This window comes from Gigantopelta aegis, unplaced genomic scaffold (assembly GCF_016097555.1).
Source record: "Gigantopelta aegis isolate Gae_Host unplaced genomic scaffold, Gae_host_genome ctg9237_pilon_pilon, whole genome shotgun sequence".
Classification (NCBI taxonomy): Eukaryota; Metazoa; Mollusca; class Gastropoda; order Neomphalida; family Peltospiridae; genus Gigantopelta; species Gigantopelta aegis.
In genome coordinates this window covers 1-8,792 of record NW_024537000.1, presented here as the reverse complement: position 1 = coordinate 8,792, position 8,792 = coordinate 1, and the positions used below count along the sequence as shown (strand labels likewise).

Below are 8,792 nucleotides of genomic sequence, written 5' to 3'. Positions count from 1 at the left end.
GGTAGTCTGTGTCAGTCAAGGTGAGTCGTGTCTAATTTATATTACCGGTATTGTTCTGGGGTGTGCATGTAGTTCACTGGTAGTCTGTGCAAGTCAAGGTGAGTCATGTCTAATTTATATTATTGTTGTGGGGTGTGCATGTAGTTCACTGGTAGGCTATACCAGTCAAGGTGAGTCGGTGTCTAATTTATATTATTGTTCTGGGGTGTGCATGTAGTTCACTGGTAGTCTGACAGGTGAGTCATGTCTAATTTATATTATTGTTGTGGGGTGTGCATGTAGTTCACTGGTAGGCTATACCAGTCAAGGTGAGTCGGTGTCTAATTTATATTATTGTTCTGGGGTGTGCATGTAGTTCACTGGTAGGCTATACCAGTCAAGGTGAGTCGGTGTCTAATTTATATTATTGTTCTGGGGTGTGCATGTAGTTCACTGGTAGTCTGTGTCAGTCACAGTCAGTCATGTCTAATTTATATTATTGTTGTGGGGTGTGCATGTAGTTCACTGGTAGTCTATGCCAGTCAAGGTGAGTCATGTCTAATTTATATTATTGTTCTGGGGTGTGCATGTAGTTCACTGGTAGTCTGTGTCAGTCAAGGTGAGTCATGTCTAATTTATATTATTGTTGTGGGGTGTGCATGTAGTTCACTGGTAGTCTGTGTCAGTCAAGGTGAGTCATGTCTAATTTATATTATTGTTCTGGGGTGTGCATGTAGTCACTGGTAGTCTGTGCCTGAGGTGTATTAGGTCATGGGATCAATACCTCTTGGTGGACCCACCCTCTGTCCTGGACTGACTCCCTGGCCATGCCCAAGTCCCGGCCTGAGATGGACGTTCCTGAACCTTTAGTGGATATGGACACGTTAAAATCGTTCCCATTGCCATTCGGTGGACCCATCAGGTTTATAAACCATTTGAAGCTGTGCCACAGGACTTGTACCTAAAAAATCATGTCATGTGCTCAAGTGGCAGTAGTATCTGAACCAAGTGGGAAAAATCCATATATATACAATATATAATATATATTGGGCTATATATATTGAACACCAAATGGCCATTGTTTAAACATGGGCTATGTTAGGGTTGGGAATGAATGGAATTTCATCATCGATTGTTGGTTATAATCAGTTTGCACCAATCAATCAACTTCAGATTACACAATTAGTTAGAATTATACGAACATCAGAAGGATTTGAATTGTAAGCACCATGCATCTGTTGTGTTTACTGGAATAAAACGTACGAATCTCTAATTTTACCTTTAATAACTGTTTAATATCTTTATGTACACATAAAAACAAACATCAACACCAACCAATGGCGTAGCCAGCATGAGGTAGACGAGGCGCTTGCCTGGTCTGGAATTTCCCAAGATTTATTTTATTTTTCCCATGACACTGATATTTATTTTAAAGGTCTGGGTTTGACTCGGCGTTTTTTCCTCTCTGGTTACGCCCCAGCCAACACCAACATATTTACATAAATTCCGTCATCTAAACTGGAAGAAGAAATATGGTTGACATTTTCCGAGACAATCGATTGATCAGTTTTCTATTATAATCGATCAGTGGAACATCACTAGGCTAAGTCGTTATATAAACATTCCTTTCCTTGTTACAATATTTGGTGTGTGTTAGTATTGGCTGTATACTACCAAATCAAATCCCATAGACGACAATAGTAACATATGTGGCTAAAACTCCTACCTGCAACGTATCAATCGATATAAACACCACGGACATAAATACTACCACCCCTCACCGTTAAAGTGAATCACAAAAAAATGTTTGTCAAGCTGCTCATTTCTGAGATAACGGATAGCGTCTGTGACTACCCTACTTCCACACAAAATTTGAGTACTTTTTTTTACAGGTACCCCATACATGTTCCAAGCACAAGGCTACTTGACACAGTGGTACTAGATGAAATAAAATTGCATACATTTTTAGCCCAGATGAAACTAATTGTTTTTACAACCAACACACACATTTATAACCAATCACAGGACTTGTGGTGTTCACTTCTCTATCAAAAGTTTGGTGCACCTCGAACTTTGACTCAGCCGGAAGTTATTTGGTTTAGTACTACCTATATTTGTAGAGCGAATGTGTTTTGTCTCATTTTCAAGACCCAAAACTTGCATTTACCCTAAGTTATATATGTAACCATAGTTCACAAAGACCGATAATGTCATTAAACAAACATGGTTTCCTTTTTATGGTGTATCAGCTGGGACTTGGTAGAAATTATAATATCTGTAATATTATTATAATTTTTAATAAATATTATTTAGATTTGCAGACTTTTTCAAGTTTGCGGGGGAACATAGCTCAGTGATACAGCGCTCGCCTGATGGCCGATTGATCTAGGATCAATCCCCGTCGGTGGGACCATTGGGCTATTTCTCATTCCAGCCAGTGCTCCACAGCTGGTGTAACAAAGGCCGTAGTATGTACTACCCTGTCTGTGGGATGGTGCATATAAAAGATCCCTCGCTGCTAATCAGAAAGAGTAGCCCATGAAATGGCAACAACAGGTTTCCTCTCTCAATATTTGTGTGGTCCTTAACCATATGTCAGACGCCATATAACCGTAAATAAAATGTGTTGAGTGTGTCATCAAATCAAACATTTCTATTGAGTGCTTGCTAGAGGTGCTTGCGTTGCAGAATCGAACCACCTCAATGGATCCATTCAGCTGATTGGGTTTTTTCTCGTTCCAACCAGTGCACCACAACTGGACAAAGGCCGTGGTATGTCTTTTCCTGTCTGTGGGAAAGTGCATATAAAAGATCCCTTGCTGCATTAGAAAAAATGTAGCGGGTTTCCTTTGATGATTACGAGTCAGAATTACCAAATGTTTGAAATCCAATAGCCAATGATTAATTAATCGATGTGCTCCAGTGGTGTCGTTAAACAAAACAAACTTTTTAACTTTTCCTTCCTTTTAAATTATTTATTTTCAGGAAGTGAATGGGACTAAATAATATTGTCAAAGGTGAAATGCATTCGCTTTTTGCACCCTTATTGTGGTTTCATACACAATAAATGTAACATATCTTATCTTATTTTTACATTAATTCCATATTTTATAAATAGTACAACTTTTTAAGTACAAGATTTTCTTAAAACACTGTGATCTCGATGTACGCTAGTTGGGTTACAGAGAAATATGTGCACTCGAGTGAGTACTAGTAATTTTTACTTGTGCACTTTGTTTGGTGTGCATGCTTTGTACTCAATCATACTGGAACAAATAAAATGTTGTCATGTTGTTGTTCCTTCTTTGCAACTAATGCAAGATTACGAAACTTGCCGATTAGGCGAAATGAAACTGAAAGCCCAGTGCCGGATTTATAAGGGGGCAATTGCCCAGGGCCCCCCTGCCAGAGGCACCCACCCCCACCAAGTACGGACTTCCTTTATTAAAAAAAAAAGAAGTAATAATTATGAAATGAGTTCATTTTTTTTAATTTGTCATGTAATTTAATTTCTATGTCGAGGGGCCCCTGAACCTGAAGTGCCCCAGGCCCCCCAAGGTCTAAATCCGGCCCTGCAAAAGCCACACAATCATAAATTATTTATTGTTTGAATTCAGGGGAGAATGGATCTCTTCATTATTATTAAATACAAACAATAATTAACTGCAATTAAGTTTGTGGCTTTATTTTAAATGCGGCTTATTTAAAGGTGCGGTTTATGTACAGACGAAGGTGTCGGAATTTAGTCTAAAAATAAGGGGTGCGGTTTATACACCAGTGCGTTCGATTGTTCATGACTACTAATGTCAACAGTGGTTTTTTGCCTACCAGAGCTCACGCAGTATCACGTGATCAAATCATGTGACATCACCGTAGCTTCTCCTATACTGGCTATAGGCCGGAAAATATGGTATGTAACTGTGTATTATTATCCTGTGTTCCAAAATCGTTGTTATTTTTCTTTATTTTCAGGAAGTGAATGGGACTATGTAATATTATCTACTGTTCTTCTTGTTCTGTATTTTCAGGAAGTGAATGGGACTATGTAATATTATCTACTGTTCTTATTGTTCTGTATTTTCAGGAAGTGAATGGGACTATGTAATATTATCTACTGTGCGGTCATTGCCTAGGACACAGATTGAGATTCACCCAACAAATGGTTGGATTAGAAGAAACCTGGGTTTTATATCCGACGAGAACCAAGTGAATGTGGCCATCACTAGGGCTAGGAAAGGACTGGTACTCATTGGTATGTTATATCCTCTAACGTAACCATGATATCCATGTCATAAACCCATGTGATAATTTAGTGTATTAACCTGGTTAATAATGGTTTTATATCTGATGAGAACCAAGTGAATGTGGCCATAACTAGGGCTAGGAAAGGACTGGTACTCATTGGTATGTTATATCCAGATCAATTTTGTAACCGAAAACAATCTGTATGATACTAAATAACACAACCCATTCAAACTATCGTCTTCAACATTATTTTTTCAAATTTGAGGTAATACACACTATTGTGGCCAAGTGTATAAAGTATGATCACTTCAGTTGTATCCTACACACACTATATTCACTGAATCCTTAAAGATTTACAGTTGCCATTGAATAATTATGTAACATTATATCATGTTTTGTAATGCTAAGACTGCTACCCCCTAAAAATTATGCAATGTTTGTCACCATTTTCCTGTCATTATGACATAATTTGGCCAAATTATATTGTTAGATTTTTTATCTGTTTGGTTTTGTAATAAATACTTGATAGAAAAGTATCTGTTAAAGAACAAAATAGCAATGACTGGCTGCATTTTATTTTATAAATAAAAATGAGACATATTGTTTGAAAACATTACATCACTCTACCAAACAACTCTGTCCGTCCTTCATAATGTTCATGATACTGCTCTACCACCACCCCCTGCATCCCACCCCCGAGCATTACTTAATTGTTGAACTGCCCAACATGAAAGTTGGTTGTTTTTGGTAAATTCTTCCATAGAAAACTGAATTTCTGACACTTCTACAATGAAATTCCTCAAAAAGGGATAACTGCTGACTCCTTTAGGTAATATGTTGTTTAATGTTTATCTCAAGGGCTAATGTTTGTGTAATGTTTACAGTAAACACACATGATATTGTGGATATACTTAAAAACGTTTTCAATGGTATTAGTAGATTACTCAGAAACACAAAGGATCACATTTTTAATTCACCCTAATGACCACCATAATTTTTCAGTTACGTTTTAAATAAAATATTGTGGGGTTTTTATAAGTGAAAACAATAGTTAAAAGTGCGATAGATTGTGGGATCAAGGTAGTAGTGACGTCATAGCCTGCGATGCCTTTGATATATCGTAGCACTAAGATAGCTTTGAAAATCTGTAGTCAATGTTATGATTACCATCTTTAGGTGGCTAATAAGCATGGATAATGAAAAATATAAAAACAAATTCATGTGCATGTGCAGCAATTTTAGCAAGGGGGGTCTAGACTGTAGTAAGTGAAGTTTATAGGGTGTCGAGATATGCTCCCCCAGAAAATATATTGAAAAAATATATATATTTGCTTGAGATGGGGAGGTTTCGACCCCCAAAACCCACCCACTTGTTTTTCCTTGTAGCCTATATATACATGTAATTTTTATTATATTTCATTTCAGGTAACAAGTATCTGCTAAGATGCAATAGCTTGTGGCAGCACATTCTTAAGAAGTACTCTCAGGATGGCAAGTTACTTGATGCAGACGACTTTCTTGCCATTATCAATTATGGTGTTTCAGTTTAAGAAAATTGATGAAAACGTGTGTGATTTTGTTGGACAAATTAATAGGAATGAAGATGTGACATAGTTCTTTTGAATAAATTAAAAAAAAAAATTCCAGAATCAAAAACTTGCTGTAGCAATTTGTGTTTACCACCTGTGTTGCTGATAAACAAGAAAAAGTGTTTCACAACTGTTAAATGAAATGTTTTCGTGAATCAAACTACACTTGATTTAAAAATCATGTTTTGATGTTTTTGATGTGTTTTACTGTGTGAGTTGCCCTCTAAACATCAATTATTTATCAATCAATCCACAAACAAATATCAAGCACATGATATCAAAATGGCAATCCCCGATGAATCCGTGTGAAATTCCGCATATGTTTTCATTTGTGGTATGTGCCACCCATTTTAGACATCTGCTGTTAATGTTGCCCACAATGTAAAATGTGTTTTTGTGTTTTAAAAACAATTTTTGTGTGTGTTAAGCTTAAGTGACTCACTATGTTGATATCGATGAACTATTTGATGCTTGGATAACAGTTTTGACTTACATTACAATATTGACAAGTGTCTGTGAAAAACAACATACACAAGAGATGTTGTAAATGCCAGTAAATATTTATTTATTTATTTAACTACATGTATAGAGATTATTTTATTGACTTATTGACTTTCTCTGTTTAAATTTTTTGTTTTATTCTTTGTAAAATCTACATCATATAAGTAGTATTAATAGTTATTTTAAAAATGGAGCTGTTTTTCGTTTGTATTATATTGTGTCCTAGTGATAAAGACTTGTATAATCTGCAATGCATGGAATCATAACAACATATAAACATGAGCAAACACATATTTTGTCAAATCAAAATCTTGTATGCTACAGACTGGAACAACAATGGCTGAAATATTATATGTAATTGGATGTAAGGAATGGGAACTATTACTTTGTGTAATGTAACTCATACATTGTGATGTCATAGTTACAGTGACATAATAATGCTAATATTCTTTGTATTGTCTTTTAAGATTTTTAATTTGCACACATCAGCAAAGATGGATATAATTTAGTTCTCTGAGATTTGTTAAACATTTTTGAAAAAGGCCTTGTTGCTGAACATATTAATTAGTATGTTTTTATTTTAATTATTTTACTTTTTTCGAAGGCTACTTTTCTGTAGAAATATTATGATATATTTACAAAATGAATGTTTGTATATGATGTAAACTGTTATTACAGTGATGTCAACTGATTTATGATACTAATATTATATTTGAATTACCGCGAATGTTTCCATTTTAGCGATAATGTTAACATTTGGTTTTTCGTTCGCGCTTATGTACTGTAGATTGATTTTAAGGCAATTTTTGTTAATAGGGATAGGGAATTTAGCGATTTTTAGGCATAAAATCATGCTTGACTTCTTTCTTCTTTTTTATTTAGTGGAGGAGAACAAATGTTTGTTTTAAAATGTAGTAGGATTGCATTATTATAACAATGGTGGACCATATCACATATGCACAACTTTTTGTAAAACTTGTACATGTTTCAGAACCAGTTACTTTTGAGAGAACATTTTTATAGCTTTTAGTTGTATTTTGAATTTTTGCAAGCTTTGTATTTTGAACATCTTGATCATTGAAATATAGATCACAGATAAATTCATATTTGTAACTAGGGTCTCCACGAGTACATGGGCATGGGTCGAGTCTAGGAAGACTCGAGTCCGAACATAGGACTCGAGTACCCGTATAAGGTAGAATGTAATGGTCAACTATAATACATTGGACAATGTAGGACAGTAATTTCAGTAGTAGATAATCAACAATATAAGTTACACAATAATTATATGATCATGTGCTAGTTTTTCTTTTTAAACTGGCCGTCCGTCTGCCACAAAATTGAACATATCAACTAGTTTCTAAATGCAATACAATGGCATGACTTGGCATCCATGTTCAGTGCTGGAATTAAGATACATTATGCTATTTTACTTTATCTCTTAGTCTCATCATCACCTAGTGTAAGTGTTGGGTAAGTTTGACCCTCGAGTACTTGAATCCAATATTTTGGACTCGTGGAGGCCCTATTTGTAACCATGCTTTATAGTTACAAATAATTTGATAATTTAAACTGCAACATGCTAGAAGTATAATATGTGTGATATTATTATAAATATTCTTCATTAAATGTTTGAGGTGTTTTATTATTTCATCTTTACAAATTAAAAAAGCAAGGTATAGGTATTACTTTTCTAATGGCAGTACCGGCGGCAATAAAATTTAACATTAACGTTTCACATTTAGATCAATTTTAAAAAAAACTATAGGTTCTAGGTCAGTGAAATTTGGTTTGTGATTGCACTTATGAATATTCATCACAATGCATCAAATTTTGTTTATGGTAGGTGAGACATTTAATTACACAGAATTCTTGTGAGTTATATGTTTTAATAATGGCTGTCTGATGTATTGCGATCAATTAACAACATTATTTGTTTATGGTAGGTGAGACATTTAATTACACAGAATTCTTGTGAGTTATATGTTTTAATAATGGCTGTCTGATGTATTGCGATCAATTAACAACATTATTTGTTTATGGTAGGTGAGACATTTAATTACACAGAATTCTTGTGAGTTATATGTTTTAATAATGGCTGTCTGATGTATTGCGATCAGTTAACAACATTATTTGTTTATGGTAGGTGAGACATTTAATTACACAGAATTCTTGTGAGTTATATGTTTTAATAATGGCTGTCTGATGTATTGCGATCAATTAACAACATTATTTGTTTATGGTAGGTGAGACATTTAATTACACAGAATTCTTGTGAGTTATATGTTTTAATAATGGCTGTCTGATGTATTGCGATCAATTAACAACATTATTTGTTTATGGTAGGTGAGACATTTAATTACACAGAATTCTTGTGAGTTATATGTTTTAATAATGGCTGTCTGATGTATTGCGATCAATTAACAACATTATTTGTTTATGGTAGGTGAGACATTTAATTACACAGAATTCTTGTGA

General features: G+C 34.7%; 1 long non-coding RNA gene across 1 annotated transcript; it reads left to right on the top strand.

Moving 5' to 3' along the window:
* Positions 1-3,954: 3,954 nt before the first annotated feature.
* LOC121367126 lies at positions 3,955-8,770 on the top strand. The gene is made up of 2 exons (XR_005957327.1): positions 3,955-4,231; positions 5,650-8,770. It is a non-coding gene; the product is annotated as an uncharacterized LOC121367126 (long non-coding RNA).
* Positions 8,771-8,792: the final 22 nt, after the last annotated feature.